We start from the raw sequence: 24,698 nt of genomic DNA on the forward strand, positions 1-24,698 counted from the left end.
TACTGTTTTGGCTTCCGCCAGGCCCTGTACTCTGTATTACTGTTATTACTATTATGCAGGCCTTCGGTAATCTCTGATTACTGGCAGGTTACGGTGCTAAACCCATAGGGGCGGGTTTGGGTCGTGACAGTTCATCCGTCATATCATGCCATTCAAAATACTCCTTAATGGAAGCAAGCCAATCTAAGAACACTGTAGGATCAACCTTGTCTTCAAAATTTGGAACCTCCATCTTAATCTTTTTTGTAATATCTCCAGCTGTGTCATGTGGTTCACAGTGGCCTCTCTCCAACAAGTCTTTGTTTCTTCTGAAGGGTTTAAGGGGCGAATTTATTTGAAAAAAAATAGAAAATAAAAATCCCTGTAGTTGGTGAGCTATATAATAAAATATTGTTCACTTTGATAAAGGGTTTTTGAAAACATTGGGCTCTGTATCCTAATTTAATGAATGCAACTTTCTGTGTTTTTGCTTCAGATATAGTTTTGAGAAATCAGCATGATGGGTTTGGTCTTTCCATCTGGTTTGATGACAAGTATTGGTTATGTTGGTCCAGACAAAGAATTTAATTGGTTGTTGTCTGTCTTTGCTGACATTGTTATGTGCAAAATTGTAAGTGTGGTCGGTTAATCTGGTTTTCATATTGTATGCTATTGATTATTGTAGTAGTATTTTGATTTGCCAGTTTCACAATGGATGAATGCATATTCCTAATTTTGTGCTCTATTTTATGAAATATATATATATATATATATATTTCCTTCTTGACTTAGAATGCTGAATCATGATTGATCATATTTGTGAGTGCAATGAGAGACTAATTAGTTAGAAGGAAGGGAAAATATGAAAATTGAAATATCTGAAGCAGAAACAAAAGAAGCAACATCTTGAACACGTGAATATCAATTTAGATTGAAAATTCATTTAAGATATACTAGTTAATTGAAGGATAACTTTTGGTTTCTTGGAATATTACCAGTAAGAATAATTAGAGAAATTTGACAAGTAAATATTACCAATTAGAATAATTAGAGAAATTTGACAAGTAAGCTATCTCAAGGAGAAATTTGCCAAGTAAGCTATCTCAAGGAGATGGTGGGAAATAATTGAATGCATAAAAGAAGAGAAGAAACTGAGACCCCCATACTAGTGGGCTTAAGTGGTTGCTAGCTGAGGTCTTTCAATTTGAATGTCATGGCCCTCATGGGCTCAAGTCCCCATTTATTGCCTAGCCAAGAGAAAAGACTAATGAAGAAAAGATTTAATGGCGTGAAGTAGATGTGCATCTTGCATGCCCCTCCCTTCAATTTTTAAAGGGTGAATGATGCAAAATTTTTAGAATTTTTTGTCTTTCTGTTGTTTCATGTTTCTTAAAACACAAAATGAGACTGAAGATACCGAAATAACCTTTTAACTTTTAACATGCTATTTTTCCATAGTTGATTTTCAACAATTAAATTTGAATGGTGATTCCCATCATTGATTTGTTCTTCTTTTTGTATATGGGCTGCATCCCATCTTGATGCTTCTCTTGTCGTCACAAAATTTTACTTATTGAGAAGTGTTTCCAAGTGAAACTATCATTTGTATTTGCATCTTTTAGAAACAAATCAGGTTTTAATTATTTTGAATGTGTCCTGAACTTCAAATCAGTTTAGAGCAATTAACAAATTTTAGTTTCGTTTGGACTTAAAAAAAGAAGATAAACATAACTTAGGATAAGCTATTTGGAAGGAAGTATCTTTACTGCATGTATTAGCTCAGGGAAGAAAGATTCATCAGTTCTCTTCAGTAGGTTACAACCTTGAAATACTTTAAGAAATATATTTCTGTTTTTACTTGAAATTATTGTGGCTAGCATCCTATGAATCAAGCATGCCATTTTTTTTTTTTTACATACTTTTCTTTTGCAATGTTTATTTGTAATTTAAAGATTGGTTTTTAAAATTAAAACTCTAATGCATCTTACTTTACTTTAGCATCTGTAAAACAAAGTATAACGCAACGGATGAAAAATTATGGTCATACCTTGTTCAGCAGAGTCTGAAGTGAAGGATCTCGTGGGTAAATCACGTGCTTCCAAGAAGTGAACAACCAACCCAGCAGTGGAGTGATATTACAAAATGAATATCACCCATACAAATCACAGTGCAAAATGGCTTGATCGTTGTTTAATGGGAGAGAGTCAGAGAGAGAGTTTGGGAAAAAGGTTATAGGTAAAAATCATATGACGTATATCTGATATATCAAATATATTATATATAAAATATATAATCAGATATAACAACCAATATTTATCTATCCATCTATCCATAACTATTGATATGATAGATATAGATATCCTGAATGGTTATCCAAATAAGTTTTGAATTCAAATTCAAACTTATATGGATAATGTTCAAAAGGTTCAGGTTCAAAAGGTTCAAAGGGTCATGCCACATGGGCGCTCAATTTCTAACATCTCCCACTCGGACATGAGTTGGCATGACACTGCTACATCTCTATCTCAATCTCCCTAAAAAATGAACAATCTCATACTAGCCACTGCACCGTGTAACTGCTGAGAACACCTGCATGTGGAATCTCTATACTAGAAACTCAAAATGAGCCAGCATAGAGACATCAACCCAAAAAGAACAGAAATAGTGTCTCAAATACCCCAGACCCATCTAATTACACCGGTCCAAAAAATATCTCTAATCCCTCAAAAAGAGCATGTTTGACCCTCTCAATTCTTGCAATATATTTACACTCAATCCGCTTCTCATACAGAGCGATGTGAGTTGCCGGCAGTGAATATACAACAGTGGTGTAATACTAGATGATTTTTCGTTGCCCTCATGCCATTTAGTTTAGGATTGACCGCTTTCCCAGTGATGTCCCTTAAGGCCGAATCATACATAACCGCAAGCAACATACCAAAGTAGCAGAACATCAACCCCTTACCTTATGACATAGTCAAAAGTCATAAAAGGGTACATAAATGAAAGTCATATCAATAATGACACGTAAGACTCACACAGTGAGGAAACAAGGATCTATTCTCTCACCTCATTACTCAATCGCCAAGCATATATAGTATGAATATATGTTACGGTGGAGTAACTCTTCCAAAAGAGTGACGTCACCCTCGATACACCGTACAGATATTAGTCTAGTCACTTTCTAGCATCTAACTCGAATTCTTTATTTGCTCACCTTCTAGGTGCCAAATGAGATCTCGCATCTGGCTAATCATAATAGGCACAACATGGAAAGTGGGTACTAATATCCATGTTTGATCCTTAACACAACCTCATCTTGGTTGTAACCAAGGCGACATACATAGTGGATTATTTAAGCCTCTCTTGGCTCCAAATAAAAATAAACCACTAGCCTCATCCTTGCTCGCTCCCAAGCGTCAAGGGCGATTGCTCGTGTGAGTGAGCCAATCTTGCCTGCTGACATCATCATCTGCTAATCATTATAACACAAACCATAATAGTGTCAACATCCCACATCTCAAAATAAGTGATCGATTTTTTAAAAAAATTGACCACAGCTTGCGCAATTCTAGATTCCAAACATAAGCCTTATCAGCACCTCTTGCGATAAGTATATACAATGGAATCCACCATGTGCGCCTCACATGAAGTGATTCAAGATCACAATTCTAGATTCCAAGCATAAGCCTTATCAGCACCTCTTGCGATAAGTATATACAACGAAATCCACCATGTGCGCCTCACATGAAGTGATTTAAGATCACTACCTCTTGCGCAATAACTTCTCTAAAGATATTTTGGTGACCAATTTGCGTTCATTCTTGATACGCCCAACTAGCGCATTGAATCTTACAAGAAGCAAATTAATATACTACTAGTAAAGCATTCTATCCACAGTCTAATGAGCAAGGTCAATGTCTAAACAACTCAGTTGACCATTTACCAAAGATAACACTTATCATGCCGAATATGCCCACATAGCGTACTTTAGGCTCCCACAACAAAGAAAAGATCAAGGAATATAGGTCATCTGTTTCTCCCAAAGACAATCTGAGGATTCACTTAATAGCTAAGGCTCTGGCTTTTACCGATAGGTACATCAATGGGTTTTCAATTTTGCATCTAGAATCATTCTAGGATATTCTTTATGTAAGTCATCGAAGACAAACCAAAAATTTTCCTAAAACAATCCCTAAGGATCATACATCTGAGCATATAAATTACATCACCTATGTCCATCATATCTAAAATAGAGGACTACCCACCCTAGGTGGTGACAACCTTATAAATTCCTGGCTCATAATGACTAAGTAAGGAAAAACTTCTTTTGGACCATTGATCATGCCTTAGTGGTCTTCATCGATCATCGTTGGCCTATCATGGCTTGACGAAATCTAAGAACCATTATTTGGATAACTGTTTTAAGCTGTAAAAGATTTATTGAAACTAGCAACCTTTTTGCGCTCCTAACTTTTCACCATAAAAGCAGAAGGTAAATCCCTACGGATCTACTTATCCAATTCTCTAACGAGAAAGTTGGGTCACAATGTCCACAAATCAATGTTCCGAACTTATGTCAATCACAGCCTAAGTCAAAATAACCTCACTTCCCAGGAGGAAGTCTTCTCATGGTCTACACTTTCCTCAATGGTGCTACTTTTCGGTATCTAGCGAGCCTTATGCCTCAACAATGACTATCCAAATTACGCATAACTTTATAACAGTTTTGCGTCATAATGGAAAGTCAACCAAATTATAGAAATGGTTAATCCTCAAAGACTATGTCTTAAACTGCGCAACATTAATCCACTTTCTAAAAACAGGGGACTAGAGCCTTTGGCATTATCCTAGGCTCTTTATCATCTTGCGGAGCAATCATGAATGTTTCCCTCTCAATCACCCAGTGATGACGTGGAAAATTTGCACATTCACTACCACGCAACTAAGAATGTAGAGTATTCTTCTCTAATGGAGTAATCCATTAGTAGGCACATCGCTCCCACTGTCCCTAGGATATTGGAAATTTCTTTCCATTCTTAACTAAGCTACATAGAGCGCTATGCTTAGAATTCTCTATCTTATAGAGTTCCAAAAACTCTATTCGCGTCACCTTTACTAATAAAACTTTATGTGACTTAGTTACACTACCACAAAGCTGCTTACCTATATGCACATGACCCGGAGGGTTTGCATGACCTCATACAATAATGCGCCACACAACCCTTTGTGTTTACAAGACAGCATACAATAATGCGCTATAGAACCCTAGGACTTAACTTCGCAATCTTATGAGAAGTAAAATAAAGATAAGCTGCTTAACGGTTACAGATCGCCCATAGATGGCTCTCCGCTAACCCATTACTCAAATAGAGTGTAAAATCTGATATGGAGGGCACAGGGATATAGGCAACAAACTAGTGCAATTCCCAATTGGGAAACATTTTGCGCCATTATCCACCTAACATTAACAATATTTAATTCTTTATCTCTACTACACCATTGTGTTGTTGAGTACTAGGAATAATCAATTTTCTAAGCATCCATCTCTCTTCACAGAGTTTTTTAAAAATAACTCAAATAGATACTCGCCACCTTGGTCAAAACTAAAAGCACGAAAGCTATTATCTAATTGATCTCAACCTCATATGTGTAATGTCAAAAATCATCTCAAAACTTTTGACTTATGGGAGATCAAATAGTCTTGACTCAGATGCGTATCGTAATCTATAAATGTGTCGAGATTGAGGCTTAGCTATCATACCCTTACACATATCTGGTCACAAAAATCATAGTGGACTAAATGTGCCAATACAAATGACCTTCTACGGCTTTCCTACTTACTTGTGCGCAACCATTGCAAACAAAGTTACACATTCACATGTAAGCAGGATGTCATAAGCGAGTGGGCCTGAGAAGGCCTACTCAAACCATCGTGTCATCATCTCATTAATGTGATTAAGTATAATAAGCCACTGGTTCATGACCAATGTCATAAACTAATTCCAATCATCTTAATGTGTGAGTTCTCGAAGACAAGTTTTAAAGGTTTAGGCCCAACTAGGTAGTGACTCATGACTAATTCATATTCACTAGATCATAAAAGGATGTCATGGAGATATCAAGTGCACCTAAGTCGCAAATTTAACTAGTAAGTGTTAATCCCTTGCACCTTCAAGTCAATTTTATTCTCCATACACTTTACTGCATCTAGTTGAAAGATGACGATACTCCTTTTGCCATATCTATTTCTCGCTTCATAGTTACTTGCAATTAATTCTACTATCCACAAAAAGGAGAGAATAAACTATCAACTATGACAGCTCCTGAAGTAACTTAAGTGCGAATTAGGCTAAAGAGTCTAATTCATCACAATGCTCTCACGAGCTATGCATCAATTCTTAGAGTCATAACAACCTTGTCGGCCTTGACCTTTTCATTATTATGCTGCAATGTTTGCACTTGGTAGTAAGCATTATTCAAAAACATTAGCCTAGCTAAGGAATCATACAAAGAAGCCCCTCCTCATGTCTCACACTCAAGTGTAGAAACAGTAAGTGTCCAAACTTAGACAAGTTGGCAATGCTAATAGATTTTGTAGCCACTAAGCGCTAATCTTATCACATAGTGTTAATAGATTTTGCAACTTCTAAGCGCTAATCTTTTCACTTAGTGTTAATAGATTTTTCATCTTCTAAGCGCTAATCTTTTAACTTCATGTGATATTTCAACGCACACTATTATAGTGCATGAAATTTTGCTCCATCCACTCCCAATAATTGGGTAGAGAGCAAAACACTGCTCATACTGGCTACTCGTCTTACACTTAATGACTAATTTATTTAAGCCCGCATTTCTTGGATGACGTGACTCTTGAATGTTACTTCATCTAATGATGTAACATTATTTATAAGTCAAATTACAAAGTCAATCCGCACAGCTCAATAGTCAAGATCATATACAAATCTATTGAGAGCTTACTAATTTCATAATTCTAAAACTCGCCAACCAAAACTACGTAGAATGCCGCTAATCATAGCGCACACATTAGTTTTTATTGTGCCAAACAAAGCAACAAAACCATGGCGACTTTAAGTCATGTTTCCTTACTTTGGCTCAATTAAGGTCTGACCTAAAATCTCCAAGACTTTTGCTCATCTAAAGAATGGGATTACATTGTTCACATTTGAACATCTCTACTAAGTCTAGGTCAACTAAATTAACTTCCATAAGCTAAATCAATTTAGAGAGAAATTCGCACTGGGATTAATTTGATTAGCATAATATAATTTGCCACAAAAATCTAAATTAAATAGTAAAAATATTACACAAGTAGCAAGATCGAAAATCCGCTATGCTCGTAATCATCTCTTGCGCCACAGGTGACAATTATCCAAAATTTAATTTAATTTATGCACAAAAGATTAGTTTTCGGGAGTTAATTTACAAAGATTTCTCTCAACCAAATAACCTCCCACTGACTATGGCATATCTAAAAGCATGATAAAAAAATTCTAATTCCATACAATAGCATCATAATGTAGATTCACAATCAATACATGCTATGTCACATTTAATAACGTAATTAAAATAAAAAATAATTAATCATGCTATTCTAATCACAACATATTACAAACCCTAAAAAAATAATATACTGTATGTAATATTCAAATTATGCCATAATTAAAATGTATATCATTCTGAAATTTTCTGGAATTTTAAATAACTAATAAACACACATTAAAATTAGAAATAAAAAAATTCAGAAACTGATAAACTGAAACAATAATACCAGTAAATAGTAAAACTTTTCAGAAGTCTACAATAAAAATTTCAACCCCAGAAAATTATTTATGCAATACCAGAAGCATTTTAAAGCATAAAACATGAATTATTAACACAGAAAAGATATTTTTTATTTTCGTAAAATTTTCAAAATTTTACAGAATATAGAAAAATTAATTCTGAGTCTAACAGTACTAACCACGCATAAAACAAATCTATAATGAATTAATTATGACCATTTAACGCGATTCAGAATTTAAAACAGAACAAACAGACCCTTAACCACAGCTGTCAAACCAGCCAAGCCAGCGCGGAAAACGGCGCGACTCGGCTCGGAGAGCGGCTCAGCGCGTGTCTCAGCGCCTGGGGCGCGCGTGGGAAGTGCGGAGCGCGCGCGCGTGGCCGCTCGTCTCAGCTCGTGAAGGCGCGTGAGAGCGCGCGGAGGCGCATGACAGTGCGTAGAAGCACGTGTCCGCCGCTGACGACGTCATCTGGAGCATGAGGCACACCCGCTGCCTTCTGGGGTGTTTTATGGTCCGATTTCGGTACTGCCAAACTCCATTTTTCACAATAAAAACATTTATGACATTAAAAATAACATTTAATGAACATAAAAAATGAAGACATCTTCCTCCTTTATTAATATTCATGCATATATCATGTATATATATTTATATAAAAATATACACATATTTTAATGCATAAAAATAAGCACGAAAATACTTATATTCGCTCTGATACTAATGTAAAACAAAGTATAACGCAGCGGATGAAAAATTATGGTCATACCTTGTTCAGCAGAGTCTGAAGTGAAGGGTCTCGTGGGTAAATGACGTGCTTCCAGGGAGTGAACAACCAACCCAGCAGTGGAGTGATATTACAAAATGAATATCACCCATACAAATCACAGTGCAAAATGGCTTGATCGTTATTTAATGAGAGAGAGTCAGAGAGAGAGTCAGAGAGAGAGTTTGGGAAAATGGTTATAGATAAAAACCACATAACGTATATCTGATATATCAAATATATTATATATAAAATATATAATCAGATATAACAACCAATATCTATCTATCCATCTATCCATATCTATTGATATGATAGATATAGATATCCTGAATGGTTATCCAAATAAGTTTTGAATTCAAATTCAAACTTACATGGATAATGTTCAAAAGGTTCAGGTTCAAAAGGTTCAAAGGGTCATGCCACATGGGCGCTCAATTTCTAACAGCATCTTTATACCATTTAAAGAGGTCGAATTTTTCCTTTTGAAGGTTTACGAACTAACAGGTGTGGTTAGTCTATTGTTCTTTAAGGGGTATGCCAAGCTCAACAATGCAGAAAAACTTGAATGGAACAACAGGTGACGTTCTTTTCCACTCCAATCCCATTTTGTATTAATGTTGTTGTTTGTGATTGTTTTTTAGTGGTTTCAGCAACTTAAATACGTATGGCTTTTGTCGTTTAGGGGTTTCTCTACATCTCATGCTCTTGTTGTGGCAGTTGCTTCTGTCTATCTCTTGTTATTTTCAGATCTTTTTGGTGAGAATTATGATAACAAGTTAATTGTCCACAGAAGTTCTACTTTATCAGACACCATATTGGGGGTATGTTATTGCATGAAGCAGAATTGTGAAGTTACTTTGGTAGACTTAATATAACTTGTTGATTATTAATTTGACATGTCCTCTTCTTGTAAATGGATGATTTTTCCAACAAGGTCAGTGGTTGCAGAATAAAAGTCTTAAGAGATGCTTGTAGAGAAGGTAGACATGTGTGCCCACAAGACCTGCATATGATGCCCTTCCTAATTTTCATTTGCAATTGTGTCATCTTCGGAAAATCTTAGATATTGACAAGATTTCAATTATGCCTTTGGGAACCCAGTTTAATGAGTGCAAAAAGAATCATCTAGAAAGTAATTTAATTAATATATTGTGAAATAATTGAAGTTAAAAGTATGAGAAGAAATCCACACTTTAGACAGCACCAACAACTGTAAATGAACTATATCTAGTCAAACTTCTCCATGATACATGCTCTCTCTCTCTCTCTCTCTCTCTCCTGATTCCTTGCTAGTGTTCTTGTCATGAATGTCATAGCCTCTTATTTTTGAACAATTTTCTTGCTAGGGATTTACGATTGTTGAACCTAGTTTTGGTATTCCACAATGTCACTTTGTTAGTTTTGTTGCTGCGTGGTTGACAACAAGCAATCATGATAATGCATTTTGTTTGACACCTTACAATTCCTAATAGACAATAATTTTTTACTTGAAGGAATTCAATATGTTGTATGCACCTTTCTTTTGGATTCAATTATATGTTAATGAAGTTGCATTTTTTTTATTGAGAAATCTGAAATTTACTTCAATAATAGTCTTTTCACTGTTTTTCCTCGTTGTAGACACCCCATTTTTGATCGACCTTGAGACTCAGACATCACCAGTTGAGCGCTTGGTGATACTGTATATTGTGCTCGTCTAGAAGTTTCAGAGTCTCGGCTGCGGGCCTTGCCTCCAGACTTCCGGACTTTTTTGTGCTTTGCCTCGGTTTGCGAACTAGGCTCGATTTTCTCTGTTTCTTTTCCTGAGGGGAGGGAGAGGTCCCGTAGACCATCTCTCAGTGGCCGTGGGCTACATTTTGTGGCTGTAGGCCATTTTGCCCATTTCGGAGCCCGGTTTTCGATTTTTCGGAGCCGTTGGCCGTATGCCTCGATTCGGGACCGCTTAACCATCTCCGTTTGCCCCGGTTTTTGGCATGCATCTTATTTACTCCCTTTTGAGAGACACTGAGGTCTGAGAGACCCACTTCGTGGTCGAGTGCCACTTTCGGTGCTTAACAGGCAGTTTTCGGGGCCCCGAACTGCGCGTTTTGGCCTCCAAACATTCGTTTTGCATCGGTTTTCGTTCATTTTTGGCAGGTACCTCTGTTTCATCACCAGGAAGGCCGTAGAAGGGTGGGAGGCCAGCAATTGTTTCAGCAACTAGTTACATATCCTCCGGCGCCCTCCGACGCCCGTTTTTCTCACTTCCGAGCCAATGTTGAACACCCTTGGACTATTTTCTTGAACTTCTAACCACATATTTGTGTTGTACACACATAGGAGGACCCTAAAAGTTAGTGGCCGGCCAGTAATTCCACCTGACCCTTTTGAACCCTTCCTAAAAGTGGCCTATTCTCTCTCCTGTTTCACAGTTTGCAATTTTGAACCACAGGGTTGTGTTGAGGGCACCTGGGAGGACAGCATTATGTGGTGGCCGGCCATTAATTCAACTTGGCCCTTTTGACCCTTGGCCGGCCGGCCATGGGAGGTGGCCGGCCGGCCACCTGCAGCTCCAATAATTGGCCGGCCATAATCCTTAGGTCATGTACATTACAGCTATGCACTTTTTTCCCCCCAAAAATCTGTATCCGGGGGACAACCTTTTGGGGGGGAAACTTGGCTTGTTTTCCCCCCACTTTTTCCCTCCTTTTCTCCCCCTATTTGGTGTATATACTTGGCTGGCTAGGTCTGGGATAAGGGTTAGAAAAAATTCCCTCAAGCCCTTTGCATTGGATCTCTCTCCCTCTCCATCTCCAAGCTTCCATACTTTCAACCCTACACCATTTTACACTACACCACCAAGCCCCACCCTTCCCTCCTTCATTCTAGCAGCTGGAGGCTGTTCTTCAAAGCCTAAGGAGCCACAAACTCAAGCCAAGAAGCTATCAAAGTTTGATCTTCAAGGGTGAGTACCAATTCCCTCTTTTTGAGCTTAATTTTGCAACATTTGTTTAGCTATTTTGCTTGCTGTTTTGAGCTCCGACCAAAACTGAAAGTACCCTTTATTTGAGCTCTATTTCATGTTTCATTGAGGGAATTTTGTCATTTGAGGTCTCCATCTTGCACCTCCTTCTTTATCTCTTCTTTAGGCCCTAACCTTGCATGTTATTTTTTGCCTATATGTAATCTGTTTTGGGGCATGTTATAAACTGTAGGTGAGCTTATTTTGAGCCCTTCTTCACTGTTTAGATACCCCATGTGCTACTTGCTTTGAAATCCATGTTTTTGCCTCATTTTGCATGATTTTTTAGCCTATTTTTCTTCTGTTTTTGGACCTTGGTCCGAACTGAAAGTGGCCATATTTTGACCCCCTTGTTATGTTTCATTAAGAGTCTTTTCATGTTTGAGGCATGCTTTGTATACTTTGTGTTATAACCTCTTTTGGGCCCTATCTTGTATGGCATTTTGAGTATGTTTCTATGCTGTTTTTGGGGCTTACATAAACTGTAAGTAGTCATATTTTTGGTCCCTCTTCAGTGTTGTAGAAGGGTCTTTTTCTGTTTGGGCTTTGCATCTACCACTTGCTTCATTGCCTCCCTTGCGGAGCCACTTTTGTATGCTAATTTAGCCCAACTTGTGCTCACTTTTTGGCCATGATTTAAACTGTAAAAATGCTTGTCTAGGGGCTGTCTTGCTTCTGTCTTTTCATCTCATGTTCAAATTTTGCATGCATTGCATAGCTATAGGCCATTTCATGCGCCAAAATTCATGTTTCGGGAGAGATTCCATGCATCGGGTGTCATTTCGCCTTATTTCGGGGCTGTTTTCCCCTTCATCTTGCTACTAATTTTTGCATGTTTGCATGTCATATTCCATGTCTTTGCCATGTCTCATTAGAGTGGCATTTCGGTGCCTGAGGGTCGGTCCTCAGTTTGCGTGCACGCGTGCACGCATTTCGAGTTGTCTTGTTTTCATCTGATGGCCTCCTATGTGAGTGTGGCTGAGGCTCTCTCATGTTGGTGTAAGCCCATTATTGCATTACGTATGCCATTTCATCCATAGCATTGTGTATGCTCGGTTGTGTATTACCTCGTGCAGCGTGTATGCCATTCCATAACATTGTGTATGTTAGGATTGTATCTTAGTTGCATTTCATGCATGTCATGCATATTGCATCGTGTTCGGGATAGGAGTTAGCCCGGGCACGGGAAACGAGGTGCGTTTCGTACTCCGAGTGACGGAACGTGTCTCAATTCCCTAGTCACCGACACTCCGAATCATCCATGATGGAGTTAGGTTCTTGTTGTGTTTATACGTGCATTCATTCTATATTGAGTTGCACATTTCGACTCCTCTGCCATCATGCATCGATATGCGTGATTGGTGACACGAGGATCGAGGCATGTATATATCTGTGAAAATACATTGCCATGCCCCTTTCCTGCTCTCTGTTGCAGCAAAATGAAGAATCAGCAACTTTTTGGAGTTTGGCGCGCATTTCAAGAAAAGGTGTAAACAGAGGCTAATTGGGGCATCCCAGTGGATTTCCGCGCAAGGCAGCCCAGACATGCATCATTCATCAGAAGCAAGGCAGTCCCTAGCTTGCACGCCAGTTTTACAGCTTTCTTAGTTAATTTGATTAATTAATTAGGAATTTGTATATTATTTGGACTGTATTATTTGGACTGTAATATTCTTTTATTCGGGACTGTATATTTATTCGGACCCTCTGCGCGAGGGCATAATTGTAATAAGTGTGCGTGTGTGTGTTGTATGTCTTCCAACCCCACGTCTTTCTCCCTTTTATTTATTCGCTTATGATGGTTAGATTAGGGCATATTTCAATTAGCATACAGTATGACATCATGTTTGCACCATTCATCTGTTTTGCATGCACCAGGTTCGGCGCATCATACTAACTGCATTTGTATTTCAATTTCCGAGTTGAATACATGTTAGCTGTAGCATTCCATATGCCATGTTTAGAATAGCCGAGCCTGCTATAATTTGCATTCTTGCATGTGTTGCATTAGGCATTTCTGTATACTTAGGATCATGCATGATTTCTAATGTAGTTTCTGTTTTGACTTGGAGTACTCGGTGAGTTTTTATGCTTTAGCATCCTTGCATGCGTGTGAGTGCTGCCATGAATAGCATGCTTACCATGAGGCTATTTGCTTATGTGATATAACTGCCTGAATGCCTGTGGATGAAGGTTGGGTTACTTGGATTGGAATAAATCATCAACTGTTTGTTTTAAGCCCACCAGATAGTGGCAAAACCATCTTTTCTAAGCCCACCTGAGGGTGGCAAAATCTGCATTTCAAGCCTACTTGCGAGTAGCAAACCATCTTTCAAAAACAAACATGAAATGTTTTGTTCCAATTCAGGCGACCCAGTCTATACTTATATGCTGTGTGCATCACATAGTAACCTAGGCTAATAACCGGAAGAAGGACATACAAAGTTTTCAAAAATAGATATCATGGTTAGTAGAGGCCGATCTTTGATCGGGCGAGCGGGGGTGCTCACGAAGTGACCTTCCCCAATCGTACCCAAGTTCCCGAGCCAAGGCAACTTTGGTGATGACGGACACGTGGCCTTTGGCACCGAGTCAGAGTTTCCTAAATTTCCCATTAAAAAACATTTAGGTGGCGACTCTGTGTCTGGCAAAGCAGTCCATGTTTGGCACTTCTTTTCAAAAATCTGTTTCTCAAAATGATTTGCCAGATTTGGACTCTTTGGTTCAGATTTAGAACCGTGACAAATTTGAGAGTCCTTGAGCTGTAGTGACCCCAAATGAACAGAACGGGAGCTCGTTCCTCCCGGGGCGTTCGGGGACGTCTACACTCGTGGAATTTTCTTTATTTGATTCTTTTTTTCAAATGTGTATACAGATATCCATTGGTTATTTTCTGTCAGACTTGGCGATGATTCTTTGGAATTATCCAGCTTTAGGTGGTATGGTGTACGTAAGTATAGACATTCATGTTGTTTGTCACCAAAATATTGTTTTAGGAAATCCTGTGACTTCATCTATTGTTGTAAGCTTGTAAACATCATATCCTAGGTGATTTAAAATGTCTGGGGGTTTGGTGTCCTTATTTTTGAAATACGGATATTCGTAACTATCCGGTTTATAAATCATCTCATTTTTTCTGTCAGGTCTTGCACCATGGACTATTAATGTTCTCAATCTTCCTCTCCCTTGTACATGGTCAAGGACAGTTTTACATACTAATGGTTCTCTTTACCGAGAGCACAACTCCCTTTGTTAATTTAAGATGGTAAATTTAGCATCCAGAAATTTCTTGATTTTCATATTCTTGGTGCTTAACCTTGGCTCATCACTGTTAATACATATGCAGGTACTTGGATGTCGCTGGTTAGAAGAATTCAAAACTTTACTTCTGCAACGGTGTTGCCTTATTTTTTGGGTGGTTGGTAATGTCTGCCAAACCTTAATATCTTGGTCCTTTGCAGTTGTTTTTGCTATATACAGAAGACTAGTCTACTGATGTGCATATTGAAATGCAAACATATGGAAATTGAGATTTTGCTGGCCAGCGATAGGGTTTGGGAAAGTTTGAATTATGCTTAGTTTAGGCAGAACATGTTCCCACACATGTCCACCCTTTTATCATAAATGGATAAAAAAGAAAAAGAAAAAAAAAAGAGTGGAGGCATTTTAACATAATAAAATCATTCTCTAATACTTCAAAGTAGTTGCGAAAGAGTGTGAAAAATCTAGAAATCCCCTAGATGTTGATTTGTGATTATGTATCAATTTTAAGCAATATATAACAATCCTTATCAAACAATCAAGACAAATTGACACAACGATTTTACGTGGAAAAACCACAATTGGACACCTCCAATTGTGATAAAAAAACTACGGGCAACAGCCACAAAACAATCCACTAAGAAGATATAAAGGAATTACATAGGTATACTCTCAATTACCTAGCGAATCCATGCCCGAATTAAACCAACCTCTATGTGCCTCTTCCAACCCCGTCTTCACATCGGAATTGTCTTGACAATGAGCCACTCCGGAATCCACCAAAGCTTCAGGCTCGAATTCTTCAGAATCCACCGAAGAACAACTTTCTCTTTTGTGTAGAATAAACAAACAAACCTTTGACGTATGCTTCTTAAACCATGAGTTGAATACTCAATGAAAACATCAAAGAAAACTAGCAAAATATTCCCAGATATAAACCTTAGAATCCAAAAAGAAGATCTGGAAGACTTGTCTAAGTTTTAGGAGAAAACTAACTACTTATAGAAATCCAAAGTAATCCTAGTTTTGGAAGAAAACCAATTCCTTATAGAAATCCAAGAATCTATGTTCACGCGGTCCACTCGAGCATGGTAATTCCCGCTCGAGCGGAGGCTTCAAAATTGTGTGATTCATATAGGCTTCACGCTCGGGCGGAAGTTTCCACGCTCGAGCGTCGAATCACACCATCCAGTACTTTTTCAGGCGAAGTAGAGGTGCTGTGAGCTTGCGATCCTCGCTCGAGTGTCACTTTCCCCGCTCGAGCGGGGAGACCAAAATTGGAAAATCTGGAAAACTAGATCCTGTTACAACCTCGGTTTTGATCCATGGAATTTGATAACAAAGGGTCCTAACAATCTCCCCCTTTGTCAAATCCCGGACAAAACCATTCTAAAACAGTTTTTCCTAACAAAATCACAAAATCAACGCCACCAACTATGAACCAACATTCACAACCAAATCTCAAATCCATGCTCTTGAACAATTATCCTGAAAGAAAACAACCACACACAAGCCAACTAAAAATATGTGGAACTGGATTAAATAACAAAAGATAAGTCCATCCATAAACAAAACATTATCCAAATATATTATCCATCCAAAACATATGACAATCTAACTGTACCAAAGAAGGATGGACTGTAGTAAAAATAACTGTACCATGTACCAGTACCATGTACACCAACAAGATATACCAAAAACTGTACCACCCCCCTTTTTTGTCACGAATTGACAAATGAAGCTCAAACAACTATAGCATGCAATAAGGAAATAATAAGCAAACAGAGCATAGCAACATGCAAAACAACAATAGCCAATCTCCGTTACCAAACAAAACAAAGTGTTCATGCTAACAAACTCTTGCAATGAAAACCAAACTCCCTTACCAACCCAAATCAAGAAGAACCAAACTCCCCCTTACTAAAAGCAACCACAAACACTGAAAACAATGAACAAGAAGAAAACGACAAAAATAATATGGTGGAGCAAACAAGAAATTTTAGATTAGTACCTTAAAACACACAAGACTATCCAAGAAGCACAATTACTAGTAAACACAATGTGCACAGTCTGTAGAAGATTTCTTATGAAAGAAAGTGATGCATTATGTGAAAAGCATAGATCCCCTGATAAAAGTGTGTGTGTGACTCTTGGAGTTCGACAAACACTAGATTCAATCCTAGTAGTGATCTGAAAGTTGAACCTCTAACAAGAGAATCTAAGCACAACAAAGGAAAGTCAAACCACTAGGAATCAAGGGTTATTTGGTGAGTAAAGGCGGAGGCTTCCCCTTAATCAATGAATTTTTTCTTTCTTTTGCACATTTTTTCTTTCTTTTGCATATTTTTTCTTTTTCTTTTTCTTTTTCTTTTTCACACTTATTAGCGGCTGACACGCTCAAGAGTATAGAAACTGAACCAGAGAAGCATGGATATAACAAGGATGGCCTGGTTGGTGACTCTGAGGTAGCTTTTTCCTCATGGCTGGACTACAAAGAATAGAGGGGAAAGCCGTGGAGATGCAAAAAGATGGAAGATGGTTAAGAGACTCAACATCACCCATGATATGCTAGTATAGGTCAATTCCTCTAGAAAAGCAAAAGATACAGTGCCAGAAGTCCATAGAAAAAAAAAAATACTAAGGCGAAAGACTCCAGAATTTGCTAATCCAAGACTGTGTACAAAATGAGATATACTAATCAAAAAATACACACTCCAAAATGAGTAATGACCATAGAAAGCACACATATATTAACATGTAATGGATATTCTCATCAATTCCAATATGCACCAAGGACCACTCAAAAATTTCAAACTTGCAAAACCATACTAAGAAAATCTTTTTGGAATTTTTTTTTCAAAAATAAAGCAAGACAAAAAAATGAACAAGCACACATGTAATGACAAAAAAAACACACAGAAACCCAAAAACTAAAATGACAAAACAAATTAACACAAGTCAAGTTTTCTTACCCAAACTGCTTTAGTACAAACAAAGTTGTGAGAATTGCGGTTCTTAGATGGTGTCTTGACGTTGTGGTTCATTTCCCCTGCAATGGGAACCCGTCTCGACTTGGCTTCCAACTTCCAATTTTTAGGTCTAGGAAAGACACTCTCCCATGCAACTTATAACAATAAGGGCGAATATGACCATGCATTCCACAATGATGACATATAAAAACATAGTGTACCTTCTTTTTTTTTACCTTACCAACTCTAGGAAGTTTGAAAAGTCCATCCTTATGTTGAATTTTTTGTTCTCCCTTTCCTTGAGTTCTTGTATCATGAGATGTTGATGCACTCTGTTTTTGCTCTTTCTTACCACCAAAGCCAATGCCACTCTTGTCAGAACAGATTTGTTGAGATCCAATGATATCATCCAAAGTCTTTGATTTTTTGTTCTAAAGACCAATGGTAACCATGGCACACTTGAGTTCTTCCTCTTTCTTGATCATTAGTTCTTCCAAAGCAACTTGAGACATCTCGAGAGTTTCAATTTTTTCTTCATATGTTGCATAGATTTGTTGTAGCTCGTTCCTCTCTGTCTCACAAGTCAAGAGTTTTGCACAAAGAGCTTGTCGATCATTAGTTATCTTAATGACATCAATCCTAGCCTCGGAAATCTCCTCCTTTAGTTTGACATTCTCACTTTCACATGCTGTGAGTTTCATAGTGAGTTTGTCATTCAATTTGGATAACTTAAGAGATTCCTTATACAATTTTTCATAAGCTTGCTCAAGCTCTTCATCATCACTTCCCGAGGATTCATCATCAGTGGTATTCTCAACCGGGCTCTTCGGATACTTTGTTTGTCCTTCAGTTTCAGAAGCCACCATGAAAGCAAGGAATTGTTTATGTCCCTCTTCACCTTGATCTTCGTTGTCACTTTCATCTTCATCAGATTCTGATTCATCATCCCAAGTAATGGCGAGGGCTTTATTCTTCTTCAAACGAGCGGGGCATTCTGAAGCAAAGTGGCCATATCCTTGGCATTCGTAGCATTGGACTCTTTCAGAGTTCCCTTGTATCTTTCCTTTCTCCTTCTTGGCTATAGAATTAATTTTGAGTTTATCTTTACCTTTAGATTTATGAGTATGAGTAGATTCCAAAAGATTAGAATTCTTTTTCAAAAATGATTTTTTAAATTGTTTAACAAAAGCAGTCGTAATCTTGGAATCTATCTCATAATTCTCATCAGAATCTTCTCCAACTCTATGAGCACTACTAAAAGCAATATCTTTTTGTTTCTTTTTGAAGTTCCTATATGCCTCATAAGTTTGGAAATTTCCAACCAACTGATCCAGCTTGAGGTTGTCAACATCTTGAGCCTCCTCAATAGCCATAACTTTTGGTTGGAACCGATCGGGCAAGGATCTCAAAATTTTTCCCACAACTTTGGATTCTGGTATTTTTTCACCTAAATTGAAGCTGAAAGTTACAATGTCACTCAACTTCGCATAAAATTCATCAAAGGTTTCACTATCTTTCATTGAAAGGTTTTCGAAACTAGAAGTGAGCCTTTGAAGTTTTGAGCGTTTAACATAAGAAGTGCTCTCATGAATAGTTTGTAAGATATCCCAAGTTCACAATTACAAATACGACTAAACTCTTCAGGTGTGACAGCGCAAAAGAGAGAATTGATAGCTTTACTATTCCAGCTACTATTTTGGTAATCATTGTGTCTCACTTTTCAATTGGTTTGGGGAAAGTTACTCCATCAACGGTAATTGTTGGTTCGGCCCACCCATTCATGACAGATTACCAAACTTTTTCATCTATAGATTTTAAAAATGATCTCATCTGAGCTTTCCAAAAAGAATAATTGAATCCGTCAAGTAGGGGTGGTCGAACCATAGAATTTCCCTCATGAATTGAATCCATTATCACAAATCAAACAAGATCTCATTCTAAAAGATATATTTTTTTTAAAAAAAATAGAACGACCTGCTCTGATACCAATTGAAAAATCTAGAAATCCCCTAAATATTGATTTGCGATTATGTATCAATTTTAAGCAATATATAACAATCCCTATCAAACAATCAAGACAAATCGACACAACGATTTTACGTGAAAAAACCATAATTGGACACCTCCAATTGTGATAAAAAAAACCACGAGCAACAGCCACAAAACAATCCACTAAGAAGATATAAAGGAATTACACAGATATACTCTCAATTACCTAGCGAATCCGCGCTCGAATTGAACCAACCTCTATGTGCCTCTTCCAACCCTGTCTTCACATCGGAATTGTCTTGACGATGAGCCACTCCGGAATCCACCAAAGCTTCAGGCTCGAATTCTTCAGAATCTACCGAAGAACAACTTTCTCTTTTGTGTAGAATAAACAAACAAATCCTTGATGTATGCTTTTTAAACCATGAGTTAAATACTCAATGAAAACATCAAAGAAAACTAGCAAAATATTCTCAGATATAAACCTTAGAATCTAAAAAGAAGATCTGGAGGACTTGTCCAAGTTTTGGGAGAAAACCAACTACTTATAGAAATCCAAAGTAATCCTAATTTTAGAAGAAAACCAATTCCTTATAGAAATCCAAGAATCTGTGTTCGCGCGGTCCGTTCGAGCGTGGTAATTCCCGCTTGAGCGAAGACTTCAAAATTGTGTGATTCATATAGGCTTCACGCTCGAGCGGAAGTTTCCACGCTCGAGCGTCAAATCACACCATCCAGTACTTTTTCAGGCGAAGCAGAGATGCTGTGAGCTTGCAATCCCCGCTCGAGCGTCACTTTCCCTGCTCGAGCGGGGAGACCAAAATTGAAAAATCTGGAAAACTAGATCCTGTTACAACCTCGGTTTTGATCCATGGAATTTGACAACAAAGGGTCCTAACAGAGCGGGTTGAATTTGATTTACTAATAGTTAATATAGAATAGGGGTGACCATTGGTTCAATGGTAAAACCTTAGCCTAATAACCTTGAGGTTATGGGTTCAAGTCTCGGGACAACCCCTTTATGCACTATGCCAAAGGTTAGGTGTGTACCTAATCTTTTCCCTCCCAAACACACATTAATGTGTACTAATTGGGCGTTGTTTTTAATAGTATATAGAATGATGTTACCCATATTGAAAAGATTATCCTCAATTGCTATGGAAGTTCCATATCTTTTATGGATGCTAGCCTATTGTGTATAATATATATTGCCATAGAATTTTCCTCATTTTTCCTATTCTGTTATGAGAAAGGTAGGCCCCCCTTGTTCTCTATTTTGTTATGAGAACAATTTTCAAAAAATTTAAAACAAAAACCTGCTTTTGCCTTATGCTTTCAAAAATTTTGGAAACAAAATCATGAACCAAATGAACCCTTAGGTGCCGTTTGGTAACAGTTACGTTTTCAGTTTTCTGTTTATATTTACAAAAATTTTAAAAACTCAAATAAAAACTTATTTGGTAAATTTTTGATTTATAAATCAGTGGTTTCAGTTTATAAATTTGGCCAAAAGAATGTAAACTCAAAAAATGTGTTTCCGTTTTGAGTTTTGAGTTTTTTTTTTTTTTTACCACCCAACACTAGCCACCACCCGCCACCATTTTCCACCATTGTCTTCCGCAACCACCACCCACCACCTGCCACCACCCACCCGCCACCACCACCCACCACCCATCACCCGCCACCACCACCTACCTACCGCCCACCACCCACCACCCACTTGCCACCACCACCCACCCTTCGCCACCACCACCACCCACCTGCCATCCACCCGCCACTACCATCCATCGCCCGCCACGTACCTGCCACCACCACTCACCACCCACCTGTCACCACCATCCACCACCCGCCACCAACAACCACCTACCATCACCACCCACCTGCCATCCACCCGTCACCACCACCCACCATTACCACCACCACCACCACCACCACCATCACCCACCATCCACCTGCCACCCACCTGCCACCACCACCACCACCCGCTACCGTCACCCACTACCACCACCACCCGCCACTTACCTGCCACTCACCACCCACCTGCCACCACCACCCGCCACCACCACCACCACCCACTCGTTACCACCCACCACCCGCCACCGTCACCCACCCACCCACCTACCATCACCACCCGCCACCTACCCGCCACCACCACCTACCTGCCACCACCCACTATCTGCCACCTACCTGCCACCACCACCCACCACCCATCACATCCACCACCACCACCACCCACTCGCTACCACCCACCACTCACCACCGTCACCCACCCACCCACCACCACCACCCGTCACCACTACCCACCCGCCACCACCCGCCATCCGCTACCCACCTGCCACCACCACAACCACCCACTCGCTACCACCCATCACCCGCCACTGTCACCCACCCACCCACCACCACCCACCCGCTACCCACCACCCACCGTCACCACTTTCCACTACCGTCTTCCGCCGCCACTTGCCACAACTTGCTATTTCTCACTCTTTTTTATATTTTTAAATTTTTTTAAACATTTTGTCAATTACCAAACGCGTTTGTAGTTTATGTTTTTCTAAAAATAAATAAAAATCAGCTTATAAAATTTTTATAAATATAAACTAAAAACGTAAACGTTATCAAACAGACCCTTAATGTTTGTACTTGTAGTGCATAATTCAAGGAGGGTATGGAATTAAACAAACTGGGAATGAAGAATGGGAAGAGGAAAGAGGATACATGTTTAGGAATGAATCCCTCTCTTGGCCTTTTGGTGTGCGATGGAAGATCCCTATACTGATTTATTAAGTTTGTACACATCAATTTAGATACTTTTCAATATGAAAATGAGAACAAATTTGATGCACACCACTCAAAACTTCTACAATCGAGGTTAGAGATTCCTTAGGAAGATAGCATCCATTATGCATATTTTGCATATGCATATTTTGCATATGCCTTTGATGCGGAGTATAAAAAGTTCAAGGAATGTTAAATTGAAAGAAATAATGATATTTGGATGTTGGCATAATATCAAAGAGAAATTGGTAGGAATCTTATATAACTATGTTTATAGTATTATTAGAGTCTTATTTTATGATTATATTTATGTTTTTTAGGATTTTAAGCTTAGGTGTATCTTGGTAATTTGCATAATTTCCGAATATGTGTTGTGTGGGTTGCCCATGAGTTGTCTTGTTGGTCAAATTATCTAATTAGTCTTTGTTTTTGTTTCTTATTTAGTCTTAGATTAGTTTTGGAAGTCAAAGATATTATAATAGTTTTTTTTTTTTTTTATAGTTGGTTAAGGAAGTCTTCTGGTTCTACATGAAGTTATGCAATACTTATAATTTAATAGACATGATATTTTACAGAATTTTAGAGCTTTTAAAGTTTCCTTATGGATTGTGTGATACAATCAAACCCTAGGTGTAATATCTAAGAAATTCTAAGAGTGATTCCTAGACTTATCTTCTTCTTCTCCTTCTTTCCGTATTTTATTTTCTGCACTTTAACAGCCCAAAAACACTGTTCACGGATACTTTCACAGCCCCAAAACAGCCCTTGCAGCGCTGTCCTACATTAGCCTTCCCCATAGTTTTTACTCCTAACATGTTTCATACATGCGCCGATGGCCTTAAATGAATATATGATTGTTCCTTATCTCTCATATCATTTTGGGGTCATGCATTTTCTTTTCCTTCTTTGATATTCTCGAGGACACAGAAACGTGATGTGATGAGTTGGTCTCTCTTTAGAACAATTGTTAAACGTTCAACTAGCAATCTCCTAAATTTCTTTTGAATTTCTAGTGGTCTATCATACAAATACTATTGTTTTTTGGGTAAACATATAGATCAAGTTGATCAACGATTTGGGAATTTCATGCTAGTTACTTTGCTTATATGTTACCAGATATGTTTGTGGCTCGTAAACTTTTGGTGCTTTCAGGTTTCAAGGATTCTTCTGTTCATCTTCTGCTGTTACCATTTGCTTACCCATTTTGATCAGGTGAATTTGTTGGTCCTTGATTAAATTGAATGAAAATGAGGCAATTAAGAACAAGATTTTACTAGTTTAATTATGATATTTCAACATATCTCTAATATATTTAAGTCATGAGACCCTGACCTTCAAGTAAATCTTTATTGCCTGAGTAAAGTTGATGCAAAATCGTAGTTTGGAATCACATGAATCAGTCAGAGTTACATTGTACCGAGATATTCTAGAACTAATTAAATCATGTCACTTCATGACCTATCTGATTTTCAAGAATTAAGAAAGCTCTTGTATAATATTCGAAGATCTTGTGAGATATCAATTTTTTTTTTTTCTTTCTGAACTCTTCCCTTGGCAACTAGAGAAGGCATGGGGGAAATCTTTTATGCACTATTGACTTATGCGGGAATGACTACAAAACATTAGTCCCCTAGTATTTCTGTGTCTCACTTCATTTTAAGAATGTGAATTTTTGAAAGAGAGGGGGAAAAAAAAATCTTATTCAGACCTTTCTTCTCAGAGGTCGAAAAGAGGTTTGTGTTTAGATGTCACCATACAAGAAACATTGGTTTATAGCAATTCCCAAATATAGTTCGCAGAGGGCTTAATATAATCTCACTCTCTCTGAAATGAGGTTGTTGTCTTTTGTTCTGTTTCTGTTATTTTCTTAGGTCAAGCAAATGTTTCCCTTGGCCTTCTACAGCTTGCTTGCAGTGCCTCCTGTGTTGGCAGTGATGAATTTGTTTTGGTTTTGGAAAATTGCCAAAGGTATGATCAAAACTCTCTCTAAGGCGAGACACAGTCACAGTCAGTGATTGACCATGGTCCTTGTGATGCTTCTATACATGCACATCACTTCAGTTGGCTTTATTGAAGGAGCTACGTGAATTTCGCCCAGTGTACATCTTGTAGTTGTATATTTCTGTTTTAGTGGTTTTCTGGGTCTT

At 38.2% G+C, this 24,698-nt stretch overlaps 1 pseudogene across 1 annotated transcript; it reads left to right on the forward strand.

Moving 5' to 3' along the window:
- Positions 1–499: 499 nt before the first annotated feature.
- Positions 500–24,676, forward strand: LOC114268776 (uncharacterized; annotated as a pseudogene). The gene is made up of 8 exons (XR_014350281.1): positions 500–610; positions 9,042–9,130; positions 9,236–9,374; positions 14,430–14,504; positions 14,698–14,819; positions 14,901–14,976; positions 23,704–23,763; positions 24,423–24,676. The product of XR_014350281.1 is annotated as an uncharacterized LOC114268776 (transcript).
- Positions 24,677–24,698: the final 22 nt, after the last annotated feature.

Source organism: Camellia sinensis, chromosome 14, assembly GCF_055761805.1.
Source record: "Camellia sinensis isolate YWXY chromosome 14, ASM5576180v1, whole genome shotgun sequence".
In the NCBI taxonomy this organism is placed as follows: Eukaryota; Viridiplantae; Streptophyta; class Magnoliopsida; order Ericales; family Theaceae; genus Camellia; species Camellia sinensis.